Below are 16,758 nucleotides of genomic sequence, written 5' to 3' on the forward strand. Positions count from 1 at the left end.
ACTTCACATTTTCCCACATTATACTCAATTTGACAACTTTTTGCCCACTTACTGAATCTATCAATTTCTTCCTGTAACCTGTTTCTCTCTCATAAATAGCCTTTCACGTATTCATATGTTGTCTGCAAATGTAAGTACGGTACATTTGCTTTTGTTCCTCCATGTCATTTATATTGTAAACATTGGCAGTCCCAACACTGATCCCTGTGGAATCCCTTATCCAAACTCACTGTTTCCTGTCCATTAGCCAATTGCCTATCCACAACAACATACTAACTCCAACACCATGGCCTCTTATCTTACAACTTAATCTTTTATGAGATACCTTATCAAACTCCTCCTTGAGATCCAAATACAACACATCTTCTAACTCCCCTCTAACTAGGCTGGTTGCAACATCCTTGAAAATTCAGTCAGGCATAAACTCCCTTTCATGCATTCGTACTGACTCTGCTTGATTATAATTTTCCAAATGTTCTGATATTACGTCATTACATCCAACACCAGATGTTTGACTAATTGGCCTCGAGTTACCCACTTCTTGCCTCCTGGTCTTTTTCAATAGGGGTGTGGCATTGGCAGTTTTCTTCAGAATCCAAGGATTTTGAAAAACTGCATCCATATCCATCATGTCTGTAAGCTACTTTCTTTTAAAAAAAAGGATATTAGGATGTAAGTTATCAGGGCTCATTGGTGTTGCCTAGATTTAACAATTCTACAGAGAGAGACAGTTTTACAAAAATAATTACCTTACAAAATGATTGGCATATTAAAGAGTGGATCATGAGACAATGGATCATGATATCAATAAGAATGATTTTTATTTTACAAATAATATCCTATCAAGAATTGGTCACAATATTTAGCCAATGAGACTGATCATACACTAAAAGTCAGTGCTAGCGAAACTCAGGTCAGACAGAATCTGTTGACAGAGCAGCAGAGTTAATGTTTTGAGAAGTCAAACCTCTTTGAAACTGTTCCATTAATTGTTTCTCTCTCCACCGATATTGCCAGACTTGCTGAGTTTTTTCAATAGTCTCTGTTTTTGACACTGCTAAAGCATATACTATTTGAAATTCTTAATTTGATATTTTGGCCCAGTCATATCAATCTAAATGATGAAATCACTATGCTGAGCATTTAACAGGCGTTGAGATTTTCAGCTTTAAAGGAATTTACAGGTCTGGTGGTGAACCCACCCCTACCACCAATGGGGATTTCACTTTCAGATTACTGAAAAAAAGTGTTTTAGTTATGCAGTTGTAATCCAGCTGTGGCGTCACAGCAGAAACTGCTTTGTTGTGGAGCAATGTTGAACTAGACATACATTGTAAATTATTTCTATCAAACAGAACGCTTTAAACCCAAGTGAACATCATTCAGCATAGGACAAAATCTGGTTTGAAGCCCATAAATACGCCATTAGTTTATATCCTGTCTTCAAAAGCAAACAGTTGAATTGTTGGATATTGCAGTCATGTAAAAAGGTGTCATACTTAACGGCGCTCCATGTTAATATCATTCAACTCTGGGGGAGAAGTACAAACCAGTGTCTCTGTACACTCCCATCTTACCCTGAAGGAGGGAGGGGGTTGGAGTCTGGGGTTAGGGGTCGAAGTCCATCAGGTGAGAACTCAATGAGCTAAACCAGCGGCGGCTGGAACAGACTCATTTGCATCGGAGGCCGCGCCGCTCGCCTGGTCCTCCTTCGGAGTCAAGATAAAAACGACACTCGGCATCGCGAAATGAATGTAGGCGGGCTGGCAAGACTTCAGACACGACTATATTAACCCATTTTGTCTCACCGAAAGAGATAAAGAGCCGGGGCACTCACCTGTCACAACCACTCAACACACCCCCCCCCCTCCTCCAACCGCAGTCCACCCTATCGCTCGCTCGTTCCCACCGACTGACGTCCTGCTCGAGACCGCACCGCCCACTCACGTGACTGCCGACAGCTACCGGTCGCGGCTCGAGCTCACTGGCTCCTTCAGGTTCTACTGTGAAGGAAGATATGCGAAAGTACACCGCCTTTAAAACGAGAGGTGAAAACCCTGAAGCACCGTTAAATCAGACACGAGTGGAAACAAAATAAAATACCGTTACTGCAGATCTTTAAAAAATGCAAAATAACTCAGCAGTCTGACAGCAACTGCAGAGAAACACGCATCAGGTCGTGAAGACACAATCAGAAATGAGAAATAGCTTTGAACAAGTAAAGCAGGAGGAAGAGCAAAGAGATAGATCTGCGACAGGATGGACGCAAGAGATTAAATGACGAGAGAAATATGGTACGGCAGTTAAAGAGAAATGGGTAAAGATAAAAATCTGTCTAAGGGAGGTGGCTAACTGAAGCAATGTAGAAAGAAATGAGACAAAACCGAAACAGTTGATAAAAATAAAAAACAAAACGGGGGCATAAGTTTTGATCTAAAATTGTCGAACTCAGTGTTGAGCTCAGAAGGTTATTGAGTGCCAAGTCAAAAGATGAAATGCTGTTCCTTAGTTTGCGTTGAGCTTCATTGGAAGTCCTCAGCCTGGTTGAATTGTATTGAATTGAATTTACTGTCACGTGTGCTGAGGCACAGTGAAAAGCTTTGTCTTGCCAGCAACACAGGCAGATCACATAGACAAGTAGCATAGATAAATAAATAATATGTAAACAGCAGCAAATACAAAAACACAGATACAGACGAATGTTAACAGTTTGTGAGTCCATTCAGTAGTCTAACAACAGTAGGGGGTAGAAACTGTTTGGAAACCGGCTGGTGTGTGTGTTCAGGCTTCTGTACCTTCTCCCTGATTGTAGAGGTTGAAAAGCATTGCCAGGGTGGGATGGATCTTTGAGAATGATGTTAGCCTTTCCTTCACAGCAGGCCTGGTAGATGTATTCTGTAGATGGGAGGTTGGCTTTGTGTTTGTCCGGGCCGAGTTCACCACTCTCTGTAACTGCCTCCGATCTTGAATGATACAGTTGCCGTACCAGGTAGTGATACATCCAGACAGAATGCTCTCGCTGGCACACCTATAAAAGTTGGCAAGTGTATTCGCTGTCATGCCAAATTTCCTCAGCTGCCTGAGGAAGAAGAGACGTTGTTGATGAACCCTCAGATAATAAAGTACTTTTTGGCATGAACTGGGAGTTTGCGGGTAGTGCTGCCAGAGCTGTGGTGGGTGAAGGGGTGCTGCCTGACAAAAAGAGCAGAACATTGGGAAGAATGCATGCATGAGAAAACCCACAAAGAACAACAAATCTAAGTGGTCAAACAGCATCTCAACAGGTGTTAATACAAGACACAGATCTCAAATGCAGACAGTCTTGGTAAATACAGACTTCATTACCCTGACTGCAACGGATTAAAGAGATCAGAGCAAGGTGAAGAAATAACAATTCAAAATCCAGAGTCAAGCTTGCAGACTGACAAAGAGTGGTTCCACGAAGGTCTGCCTTTGCCAGTCCATCATGTACGAAGAACAAAGAAAACTTACAGCCCAGGAATAGGCCCTTTGTCCCTCCAAGCCTGAGCTGATCCAAATCCATTGTCTAAACCTATCACCCAATTCCTAAGCATCTGTTCCCCACCTATTCATATATCTGTTCAGACGCACCTTAAATGAATCTACCGTGCCTGCTTCTACTACTTCTGCTGGCAATGCTTTCCAGGCACCTACCACTCTCTGTGTGAAGTACACTCTGCGTGTATCCCCCTTAAACTTTCTACTCTCACCTTGAACACGTGACCTCTCATTAATGAATCCCTCACCCTGGGAAAAAGCTTATCTCTATCCATCCTGTCTATACCCTTTATGATTTTGTAGACCTCAATCAGGTCCCCCCTCAATCTCCTTTTTTCTAATGAAAACAATCCTAATCTACTCAACCTCTCTTCATAGCTAGCACCTTCCATTCCAGGTAACATCCTTGTAAACCTTCTCTGCACCCTTCCCAAAATGTCCACATCCTTTAGCTAATGTGGCGACCAGAACGGTACACAGTATTCTAAATCCGGCCGAATCAAAGTCTTGTACAATTTTAATATGACCTGCCAGCTCATACTCAATACCCCGTCCAATGAAGACAAGCATACCATATGCCTTCTTGACCACTCTATCCACCTGTGTAGCCACCTTCAGGATACAAGGGACCTGAACTCCCAGCTCTCTCTGCTCATCAACTCTTCCCAAGGCACTTCCATTTACAGTATAGTTTGCTGTAGAATTAGACTTCCCAAAATGCATCACCTCACATTTGCCCGGATTGAACTCTATCTGCCACTTCTCCACCCAACTCTCCAATCTGTCTATATTCTCCTGTATTCTTTGACAATCCCCTATGCTTTCTGCTACTCCACCAATCTTCGTATCTTCTGTAAACTTACTGATCAGACCAACAATGCCCTCTTCCGGATCATTTATGTGTATCACAAACAGCAGTGGCCCCAGCACTGATCCCTGTGGAACACCACTGGTCACCTTTCTCCATTTCGAGAAATTCCTTCAACTACTACACTCTGTCTCCTGTTGCTAAACCAATTCTTCATCCACCTAGCCAGAACACCCTGCACACCATGTGACTTCACTTTCTCCATTAGTTTACTATGGGGATCCCTATCAAATGCCTTACTAAAGTCCATTTATATGATATCTACAGCCCTTCCTTCATCTATCAACTTGGTCACTTCCTCAAAGAACTCTATTAAGCCAACGTAAACCAATCTTTTACCCATAGACTCCATCTATATTTCTTGCTGTTTCAGGAAGGCAACTAACATAAAAGACTGCTCCCACCCTAGTTATAATCTCTTCCAACCTCTTCAGTCTGGCAGAAGGTTCAAAAGCTGAAAGACACATACCAACAGATTCAAGAATAGCTTCATCCCTGCTGTTATTAGACTTCTGAATGGACCTGCCAACTGTAGGAAGAATGCCTCATCTTCTGCCCTGGGACACTTCAACCACATGGCATCAACATCGACTTCACTAGTTTCCAAATCACCCCTCTCCTCACCTCATCCCAGATCCACTCTTCCAACTTGGCACCGCTGTCTTGACCAGTCCTACCTGTCCTTCTTCCTTCACACCTATCTGCTCCATCCTCCCCACTGACATGTCACAATTACCCACCACCTGCATCCACCTATCGCCTTCCCCACCCTCCTATTTATCTCTCATTCCCTCTTCCCCCTCCACATTCCTGATGAAGGGCTGATGCCTGAAACATCAACTGTCCAGCTCCTCGGATGCTGCCTAGCTTTTCCAGCACCACCTTTTTCGATTCTGTTAATGTTAAGCTCATTCTTTGTTCACCTTTGCAGCCATAACATTGTAATCCTTGTCTGTTCTATTACTCTTATGCACTTTCTATGGTATTATCAGCCTGTACTGCACGCAGAACTTTTCACTGTACCTAGGTACATGTGATAATAATAAATCAAGTTAAAAAATATAGAGATGGCCACATCATGAGCAACAAAAACGGGACAGTAAATCAGAGGCAGCACAATTATGTTGTAGAGTGTTTAGAGACAGGAGGAGGCAAAAGGAAAGGTGCTGTGTTTCATGTGCTGGCATGGAAATGTACCATAAATTGCTGTGTATGATTGAGGAGTAGATCAATGTAAAGAGGATAGTGTCTGTCAAAAAGTGTGGCACTGGAAAAGCACAGCAAGTCAGGCAGCATCTGAGGAGCAGGAGAGTAGACATTTTAGGCATAAGCCCTTTATCAGGAATGTAGGCGCGGGGGATGGGAGCTGAGAGATAAATAAGAGGGTGAGGATGAGAGGAAGGTACCTGGAAGGCGTTAGGTTCATGCAGGTGAGGGGTGATTCTGATAGGTTGGAGGGGAAGGTGGAGCGGCTAGGTGGGAAGGAAGCTGAAAGGGTCAGACCGTTCAAAAAGGGGGTGCCGAGTCAGAGGGTTGGATCTGGGATGAGGTGGGGGAAGGGGAGATGAGGAAAGTGGTGAAATTGATGTTGATGCTGTGTGGTTGAAGAGTCCCAAGGCCGAAGATGAGGCGCTGTTATGCCAGTCATCAGGTGGCTTGGAATTGGCAATGGAGGAGGCCCAGGATTTGCATGTCCTTGGTGGAGTGGGAAGGGGAGTTGAAGTGGTCGGCCACAGAGTGGTGGGCTTGTTTGGTATGTGTGTTCCAAAGATGTTCTCTGAAACGTTCCGTGAATTGGCATCCTGTCTCCCCAGTGTAGAGGAGACCACATCGAGAGCAACGGAGACAGTAGATGAAGGGTTTGGATGTGCAGGAAAGTCTCTGCCGAATGTGAAAAGATCCTTTGGGGCTTTGAACAGAGGAGAAACGTATAGGTGCAGGTTTTACACCTCTTGCGGCAGCAAGGGAAGGTGCTGGGTGTGGAGGGTGGTTGGTGGGGGGGCGTGGACTTAACGAGGGACTCATGGAGGGACGCAGATAGGGATGGGGGGAATATAACTCTAGTGGTGGGGTCTGATTATGGGTGGCGGAAATGGTAGAGGATAATGCGCTGTATCTGAGGATTATTGAGGTGAATAGTGAGGACCAGGAGGTTCTATCATTGTTGCAGTCGGACAGGTGGGGTTCAGGGTGGAGGTGCGGGAATTGGAGGAGATGCAATGGAAACCACACTGTGGGAGGGGAAATTGTGGTCCTTGAAATATGAGATCATCTGCGATGTCTTGGAGTGGAATTACTCCTCCTGGGAGCAGATGCGCAGAGGCAGTGGAATTGGAAGTAAGGGATCATGTTTTTACAGCGGGGGAGGGTGGGAGGAGTGTAGTCCAGGTAGCTGTGGGAGTCGGGTTTGAAATAGATGTCCGTATTGAGTCGGTCGCCAGGGATAAAGATGGGGAGAGGTCCAGGAAGGGAAGGGAGGTGTCTGAGATGGTCCAGGTGAACTTAAGGTCAGGGTGGAAGGTGTTTGTGAAGGTGATGAACTGTTCAACCTCCTCATGGGAGCACGTGGTGGTGCTGTGACAGTCATCAGTGTAGTGGAGGAAAAGGTGGGGGATGATGCCAGTGTAACTGTGGAAGTTGGAATGTTCCACATATCCTACGAAGAAGCAGGCATAGCTGGGGCTCATGCGGGTGCCCATGCCTACCCCTTTGGTCTGAAGGAAGTGGGAGGATTGGAAGAAGTTGTTGAGGGTGAGGACGAGTTCCGCCAATCAAATGAGTGTGTCAGTGGAGGGGTATTGGTTGGGCCAGTGGGAAATGAAGAAATGGAGAGCTTCGAGGCCTTCGCCACGGTGGATGGACTTGTATCGGGACTGAATGTCCTGGTGAAGACAAGGCATTGGGAGCAGGGGAAACAAAAATCACAGGGGAGCTGGGAGGCATGGGTGGTGTCCCAGATGTGTATGGGGAGTTCCTGAACCAAGGGGGACAATACGGTATCGAGATATGAAAAAATAAGTTTGGTGGGGCAGGAGCAGCTGGAAACAGGGCAGTCAGGTTTGCAGATTTTGGGGATGAGGTAGAAACAGGCGGTGCAGGTTTCTGGGGCTATGAGGTTAGAGGCTGTGGATGGGAGATCCCCAGAGGTGATGAGGGTATGGATGATCTGAGAGATGATGGTTTTGTGATGAGGTTGTGGTTGAGGGAGCAATAGGAGGGGGTGTCCGTGAATTGATGCCTGGCTTCAGTGGTGTACAGGTCAATGCAACAAACTGCCACTGCCCCCACCCCGTCTGCTGGTTTAATATTTTGAGAGGGTGAGAGGTTGGAGTGGCACTCTTCAACCACATCCTGATGCACCTCTGGCCTGAACCTCTTCAACACCATCCTGAAGTATATGCTTTTTCAGCGCCACACTTTTCAATTCTGATCCCCAGCATTTGCAGTCCTCACTTACTCCTAGTTGCTGTAACCTTACTGTGAAGCCTCTTCCAAGGATGCCAACCTTGAAGAGGTTCTCCTCCTGCCTCCACAAGGCTCTCGGTGATTCTCTCCCTCCCTGCACCCCCAGGTCATCTTCTCTGCGCTGAACCGCTTCAACCACATCCTGAAGCACCCTCTCACCCTTAAGTTCACCTGGACCATCTTGGACACCTCCCTCCCCTTCCTGGACCTCTCCATCTCCAGCGACCGACTCAACGCAGATGTCTGTATTAAACCCACCGACTCCCACAACCTACCCGGACTACACCTCCTCCCAGCCCACCTCCTGTAAAAATGCAAATCCTTAGTCCCAACTCCTTTGCCTTTGCCACATCTACTGCCAGGAGCAATTCCACTCCAGGACATCACAGATAGCCTCCTATTTCAAGGACCACAATTTCCCCTCCAAGATGATCAACGGTGCCCTCCAGTGAATCTCCTGCACTTCGCACACTTCCACCCTTGAAATCCAACACTCCAGCCACAACAAGGATTAAACGCCCCGATCCTCACCATCCACCCTACTAACCTCTGGATACAGTGCATTATCCTCTGCCATTTCCACCATCTACAATCAGATCCCACACCAGAGGTATATTTTCCTCCCTACCATAATCTGCAGTGACCATTCCTTCCATGACTCCCTCATTAGGTCCATGCTCCCCACCAACCCAACCTCCACACCCGGCAGATTCTCTTGTTACCACAAGAGGTGTAAAACCTGCTCCCACACCTCCCCTCTCACCTCTGTCCAAAGCCCTAAAGGATCTTTTTACATCCGGTAGAGATTTTCCTGCACTTTCATCTACTGTGTCTGTTGCTCTCAATGTGGTCTCCTCTACATTGGGGAGACAGGATGCCGATGGACGAAACATTTCAGGGAACATCTCTGGGACACATATAACAAACAACTCCACTATCCTGTGGCCAACCACTTCAAGTCCCCCTCCCACTCCACCTAGGACCTGCAAGTCCTGGGCCTCTTCCACCGCCAAATCCAAGCCACCCTACGACTGGGTTAGGGTTAGACTGGAGGAAGAATGCCTCATCTTCCCCCTTGGGACCTTTCAAACCCCACAGCATCAACATTGACTTCACCAGTTTCCTAATCCCCCTCCCCCCATCTCATCGCAGATCCAACCCTCCAACTTGGTACCACCCTCTTGAACTGTTCTACCTGTCCATTTTCCTTCCCACCTATCTGCTCCACCGCCCCCCCGACCAATCACTAGCATCTCCCACCTGCATGTACCTATTGTCTTCCCAGCTACCTTCCCCCCACCCCCACCCACCCACATATTCCTGATGAAGTGCTTATGCCCAAAACATCAAATCTCCTGCCAGACCTGCTGTGCTTTTCCAACACCACACTTTTCGACTCTGATCTCCAGCATCTGCAGTCCTCACTTTTTCCAGGATAGTGTCTTTATAATGGTAAAAGAAGATCACCAGGTAAAATATGTTTGGCTGTGGAATCATGCTGGAGTTAGCAGAAATAATGAATGATGATCTGTTGGTGATTGGTGGAATGGAGCTCGAGTTGGACTGAAGCGTCTGTTTCCATGCTGTATTTCTCTGTGACCAGAGGAATGTTACCACAATTCTGAGAGGAAGTGAAAGGTGTGAGAGCAGAGGTTTGTGGAATATATTCGACATAGCAAAGAGTCCGGTCAACCATATTTAAGGGGATGGGGGTGTTGTAGATTTCTTCAGCAAAAAGAACACCAAGTGGAAGCTGGTTGGATGGGTCTGGGAATAGAATCACACCCTTACTGGATGCAAATTGTGAGGATGTGTCATCAAAGCAGCTGTGAGAGTCTGTGGCTTTATGATGAATATTAATTTTCTATTCCTGTAAGTGGAGTCAGGGAATTCTAAGAAGGGAAGTCTAAAATGGACCAGGTGAAGGTGATTGAACAATAGAAATTGGAAAAAATGTCAGTAAAATTTTCCAAGTTCATGATGAAAGCTGAAAATATTACCAATACAGTCATCACTGGACTGGAAAAAGAGACAAGGAAGTGAGCCTAAGTGGTAATGGAGTAAGGGATGTTCAACATACCCTTCAAAAAGGCAGTCAGAGCAAGAATCTGTTGTAACTAGTTTTTTTTTAGAGAAAAGGAATACAGCTAAGGGAAGGTTGATAAACGTAAGAACATATAGAGGAGGTTGGTGGATAGGGACTGGTTGGATGTCTATTCAAAGAAGAAGCTATGAGCTCTCAAAGCATCCTGATGGGAGTGTAGGTGTAAAGAATTTGGACATCAATGATAAAAGGTTAAACAAAAGGTTGATGTAAAAATAAATTGACAGGTTGACAGAAACATCTTTTGTGGCACAGTAGTGGTGTATCTCCCCCTGGACCGAGAGTCCCAGGTTACCAGAGGTGTGCAATAACATTTCTGAACAGGTTGATTAGAAAAATAGATTAATAAAAACATTTTTAAAAAATTTGAAGAAAAAAATGAAAGGTTAACAGATATAAAAACAAAATGAAAGATTAAAAGGAGTATTGTTGTGTTAGTTTCCCTGCCTCTGGGCCAGGAGGCCTGGCTTTAAGTCCCACCCCTGCTCCAGGGATAATATCTCTGAACAGAGTGATTAAACGTTTAATATTTAAAGAATTGAAAAATTGAAATGGGAAGAATGAAAGGTTGGCAGATTAAGAAACAAAATTAAAGGATGACAGGAGCGGCCTTGTAGCACAAGTGGTACTCTCCCCACCTCTGAAACAAGAGGCCTGGGTTCAAGTCCCACCTGCTGCAGAGAACTGAAAAAATATCTTTGGCCAGGTTAATTAAAGTATCTGAAAGGTTGCCGGGATATTAAAAAAAGTAGACAGAAGGGTTTTTGTGGTCCAGTGGTGGTGCCCCTGCCTCTTAACCAGGAGACATGCATTCAAGTCACACATTTTAATTCACTCATGGGACACTGACATCACTGGCTGGCCAGCATTTTATTACTTGTCCCTAGTTGCCCTTGAGGAGGTGGTGATGAGCTACCATCTTGAACCACTCTAGACCACCTACTCCAGAAGTGTGTATAACCATCTCTGAACAGTTTGCTTATAAGATGTATATGGATGTGACGGGGCATTTGAGGCATAGTAGTTGTATTCCTGCCTCTGAGCCTGGAGGCCCAGATTCAAATCCCACCTGCTTCAGAGGTGGGTAACAACACCTTTGAACAGGTCAGATTTGAAAATATCTGAAGTATTGATGTTAGAGCCAGGAAACCGGTGAAGTGATTTGGGATATTGAAAGGCCAAGATAATATAGGGTATCCATCTTTAGGCTGATAAGTGAAAAGTCATGTTTGCATCACAAGTGCCAGCCAATGATTACTTCCAATAAGAGAAAATTTCACCATCACCCAATGACATTCACTGGCATTAGTATCACTAAATCCTCCATTATCAATACCATGGAAGATTAGCATTGATCAGAAACTGACTAGCTGTATAAATACTATGGCTTCAAGATACGAAATAGCTTTGGCAAATAAGGAGAATCCAAAGGGATTCTACAAATACATTAAGGACAATGGAGTAATGAGGGAGAGAATAGGGCCCCTTAAAGATCAAGAAGGCCACCTATGGGTGGAACCGCAGGAGATGCTAAACGAGTATTGTGCATCAGTGTTTACTGTGGAGAAGGATGTGGAAGATAAAGAACGTGGAGAAGTAAATAGCAACATCTTAAAAAATTATGACAGAGATGGTAATGCTGGATGTCTTAAAATGCATAAAGGTGAAAAAAAATCCCCCAGACCTGATCAGGTGTACGCTAGAATTTTGTGGGAAGCTAAGGAAGTGTTTGCTGGATGCCTTGCTGAGATATTTGTATCAATAGTCACAGGTGGGCTGCCAAAAGAATGGAGGTTGGCTAACATGGTGCCACTATTTAAGAAACATGGTAAGGAAAAGCCAGGGGCTTATAGGCTGGTGAGCCTGATATCAGTGGTGGACAATTTGTTGGAGGGAATCCTGATGGTCAGGATGTATATGTATTTGGAAAGGAAAGGACTGATTAGGGATAGTCAACACAGCTTTATGTATGGGAAATTGTCTTTCACTAACATGATTAAGTCTTTAAAGGAAGTAACAAAGATTGATGAAGGCAAAGCGGTTGATGTGATCTATATGGACTTTAGTAAGGCGTTCAACAAGGTTCCTCATTTTAGATTGATTAATACGGTTAGATCACATGGAATACAGGGAGAACTAGCTATTTGGATTCAGAACTAACTCAAAGGTAGCAGGTAGAGAGTAGTGGTGGAAGGTTGCTTTTCAGACTGGAGGCCTGTGACCAACAGTGTGCCACATGGATTGGTGCTGGGTCCACTGCTTTTCAGCGTTTAAATAAATGACGATGAACAATATAAGACATGGTTAGTAAGTTTGCAGATGACACCAAAATTGGAGATGTGTGAACAGTGAAGAAGGTTACCTCAGAATACATTGGGATCTTGATCAGATTGACCAATGGGCTAAGGAGTGGCAGATGGAGTTCATTTAGATGAATATAAGGTGCTGCATTTTGGAAAAGCAAATCAGGGCAGGACTGATACACTTAACGGGAAGGTCCTGGAGAGTGTTCTGAACAAAGAGACCTTGGAGTGCAGGTTCATAGTCCCTTGAAAGTGGAGTTGCAAGTAGACACGACAGTGAAGAACACGTTTGGCACACTTGCCTCTATTGGTCAGTACATTGAGTACAGGACATTGGTTAGGCCACTTTTGAAATACTGCATGCAGTTCTGGTCTTCCTGCTATAAGAAGGATGTTGTGAAACTTGAAAGGGTTCAGAAAAGATTAACAAGGATATTGCTAAAGTTGGACGGTTTGAGATGTAAGACTAAGGTTATTTTCCTTGGACTATCAGAGGCTGAGGAGTGACCTTATAGAAGTTGATCAAATCATGAATAGAGTGATTAGCCAAGATCTTTTCCCTGGAGTGGGGGAGTCCAAAATTAGGTTTAAGGTGATAGGAGAAAGATTTAAAGGGATCTAAGTGGCAACTTTTTCACACAGACGGTGTGTGTGTATGGAATGAGCTGCCAAATGAAGCAGTGGAGGCTGGTACAATTACAACATTTAAAAGGCATCTGATGGGTATATGAATAGGAAGGTTTTAGAAGGATATGGGCCAAATGCTGGCAAATGGGACTAGACTAAAAGACTGAAATCTCAGTCTTGCCTAGTCCACTCAAGATAGGCGGATGTGGTGTGGCTTTGCTCTGTGACACTCCAGAACAATGAAAAGTTATAACTCTCTCTCCTGCTTCCACTCATACTCTTTATGTGCTCATCTTGCCATGAAACCTATCTCCTACTGCATTGAGTGCAGCGCTGGAAAAGCATAGCCTAATAGACAGCATCCCAGGAGAGTCAATGTTTCGAGCATAAACTCTTCATCAGGAATGTGCCACACATTTCAGCGCCACACTTTTGACACTGATTTCCAGTCCTCACTTTCTCCTACTCCATTGCACCTATTTCCATTGAACAATGGCCCACCCATCTTTCTTTCTTGACTCCTGTGTTAATTGATGTTAATAATCACAGTCACACCCATCTTTCCTTCTTGGCTCCCGTGTTTGGAGACAGAATCCCTACAGTGGTAACAGGCCACTTGGCCCAACAAGTCCAAACCAACCCTCCGAACAGTAACCCACCCAGACTCATTCCCTTACCCTACATGATACCTGAATAATGCATCTAACCTACACATCCCTGTATATTATGGGCAATTCAACATGGCCAATTCACCTGACCTGCACATCTTTGGACTGTGGGAGGAAACCCGAGCACCCAGAGGAAACCCACGCAGACACAGGGAGAATGTGCAAACTCCACACAGTCATCCGAGGCTGGATTTGAACCCCGGTTCCTGGTGCTGTGAGGCAGCATTGCTAACCACTAAGCCACCGTGCTGTCCAATATTGTTCATTAGTCACTCTTCAATGACACAATCCTTGATTCCATACATCTCCAAATTCTCCTTTCCTCTCAAGTCCTAAATATTGTTATCTTTGAAATCTGTGCTCATCTCTTCAGAATATTATATTTAAATCTATTCAGGCAGGTTTCCGGACTAACCACAATATCAAAACTGCGCTTATCAAAGTCACAAAAGACATCGTATTACTGTGGCAAAGGTTAACTAACCCTCCATTAGGCCCTTAACCTAACAGCAACTTTTAGTATTGTTGACCACATAATGCTTTTCAATGTCCCTTCACTGTCATCCATGTAGAAGGAACTGTATTACCCTGGCTAAACAATCACTAGCAATAGCATCTCTTCCCAAGCACAGTGTCTCCAGTCTCTTTGGGTGGATTCATCTTTTTCTCTTCGAAAAAAATTACAGGCTCTCCTTTGTGATGTTTCATTATCCTAAGTGCTTTTTAAATTCCAGACATTGCTTTTGTGGCAATAGTTACCAGATTTACCTGCATACTCTGAATCTTCTCAGCCGTCCTTGAGTAAACAGTGCTTCACTGGGTTGATATTCAACTGAAAAGTTGTGGCAATAACATTTTTGCACCATTAATCTTTTTAATTCATTTGGGAGTGCTGACAAGGCAAGCATTTATTGCTGATCTTTAGTTACTCTAGAGGAGGTGGTGGTGAGCTTTCTCATTGAATTGCTGCAGTCCACATGGGGTGAGGACACCTACAGTACTGTCAGAGATGATGTCCAGGGTTTTGACCCATGACAATGAATGGCAATATAGTACCAAGTCAGGATGATGTGATGCTCCTACATATCTGGTGTGCTTGTCCATCAATGAGATTGAAATCAGAGAATTAGAATGTGCTATCTAATTAGAATAGATGGTACATACTGCTGCCTCTGTGCATCGATGGTGAAGTTTGTGAATATCAAAGGTACTGGACAGACTACCAATCAAATGGGCCATTGCGTCCTGGATTATGTCGAGCTTTGTGCGTTTTCAGATGTTGCAAACATCCAGAGAGGTGGTGAGTACTCCAGTACACTCCTAACTTGTGGACTTTATGGAGTCAGGTAGTGACTTGCTATAGAACGCCCAGCCTCTGACCTGCTCTTGTAACCACAGCATTTATCTGACTAACCTAACTCTTTCTCCATGTTTAAACTAAAACTGTAAATGAGTCCTGGATCAGTATGGCCCTGGCAAAATTCAAATTCAATTCAAAGTTCATAGGTTATCAGTAATTTGCTGATACTGTTGACAATAGACTAGATGGATTGCATTTACAAACAATGAGACCATAACATTTATTCTATATCCCTGGGCAAATTTCCAATTTATTGGATTACCTGCATTCTAGCTATACTGAAACACGAATTGGCAAGAAATAAGGTTCATTATGGCACAGAAGGCTTCAGCACTACAGCTGGAATAATATTAGGACTCATTAATGTCACTGTATCCTTTTTTGTTCTTGCCTCAAGGATGAGTATCTATGATGGTAGAAACCTTAGGATGTAGCCAAGACAGATCAGCCAATCAGTACTCTGGCTGCAGATGATTGATGCTTACCATCATCGAGGGTTCACAGAGCCATCTCCTCCAAAGTTCTTCATATGTCTTAAAGCATTTATATGGAAGTTTAAAACTACAGAACCTGGATTTGAGCCAGTGAATTGTGATTATTTAACCTTAGTAACTGCTTCAAATATTTCACATGCGTATGCTGCAACTCTACCAAGTTGGCAACTCACGTCTCAGCATGTCTGCTGCTACCCTGCACTCAATGAATAAGGGTTGTTACCTGCCTTGATGGTAATAATACTGAGGTCATAAATCATTGCATCCCTACAGTGAAGATAGAAGCCTTTTCACCAGAGACTGCAGCAGACCCAGTTCCCCCACCATATCCTGTAATCCTGCATGATTCATAGCTAATTCCCCTAACCTACATATCCTTAAACACTATGGGGCAATTTAGCATAGCCGATCCACCTAACCTACACATCTTTGGACTGTGAAAGGAAACCACAGCCACCAATGGAAAGCCACACAGACATGAGAAAAATGTGCAAACTCCACATAGTCACCCAAGACTGAAATTCAAGCCGCAGCCTTAGAGCTGAGAGGATCAACATTAACCACTGTGTCACCCATGGTGAATAGTCTGAAAGATGGCCACTAGACCTGAAACATTAATTCTGCTTTCCCTCCAGAGATGCTGCCAGACCTGTTGAGTTTTTGCCGAAAATTCTGTTATTTGTGTGTGTAGAATAATATTCTGCTGATCAGTACACTGCTAATGTCACCCAACAAAATCAGGAATCGCTTTCATGTAAAGAAGGAACTTAATTTCCATGAGGACCTTGCAGTGATCATTCATATACCAGAGCTCAATCTGGCATTTATCCTTCAGGACTGAGACAGCTTGATCAATAAGTATAATTTGCCACCCTTGATGAGGGAGACTGAAGTTACCTATCCAGGCTGCATTCTGTGCCACTTGTGAACAGTGGTGATCGACACAGACTGATCAATCAACCAAGGAAGGGTGATAAGTGGTAATCAATAAGAGGTTTTCAAACGCTACCGTCAAAACTAAATAGGATTGTTTTTCAGGATCCACGTGTAATCTGATGCCACTGCATAGATTGACTTTACATCCATTTCTTCTAAATTATGTACCACTGTGCCCTATCAGTGGGATAGGACACAAAAGATTAGGTGTATTAGATACTGTCTGCTAACTTTCCCAATTTTGGCATGTCTGTAGATGTTGCTGAGAACCACTTTGCAGGGTTACTGTACTGGCATAGCTTCAACCTAGGTATCGAACTCATCAGAGTCGTCCATCCATTTTTTTTTCTCTCTCATTAAACTTCTTTACACTGGCTTGATGTAGCCAAGAGATTGGGTAGGCCCTTTTTAAAA

The 16,758-nt window shown here is 44.2% G+C and overlaps 1 protein-coding gene across 2 annotated transcripts in view; it reads right to left on the reverse strand.

Annotated features, from left to right (window-relative positions):
* Nucleotides 1–2,376, reverse strand: part of ythdc2 (YTH domain containing 2) — a 151,975-nt gene extending 149,599 nt beyond the window's left edge. Inside the window, exon 1 of one of the 2 annotated variants that reach the window (XM_043710759.2) lies at nt 1,838–2,376. The gene's annotated coding sequence lies outside the window, so the exon portion shown is untranslated. Of the gene's footprint in view, nt 1–1,577; nt 1,760–1,837 lie in introns of those variants that run through there. The other variant, XM_043710748.2, reaches the window with a different exon arrangement.
* Nucleotides 2,377–16,758: the final 14,382 nt, after the last annotated feature.

This window comes from Chiloscyllium plagiosum, unplaced genomic scaffold (assembly GCF_037043375.1).
Source record: "Chiloscyllium plagiosum isolate Xiang-an unplaced genomic scaffold, Cpla_swu_hap1 HiC_scaffold_2, whole genome shotgun sequence".
NCBI lineage: Eukaryota > Metazoa > Chordata > Chondrichthyes > Orectolobiformes > Hemiscylliidae > Chiloscyllium > Chiloscyllium plagiosum.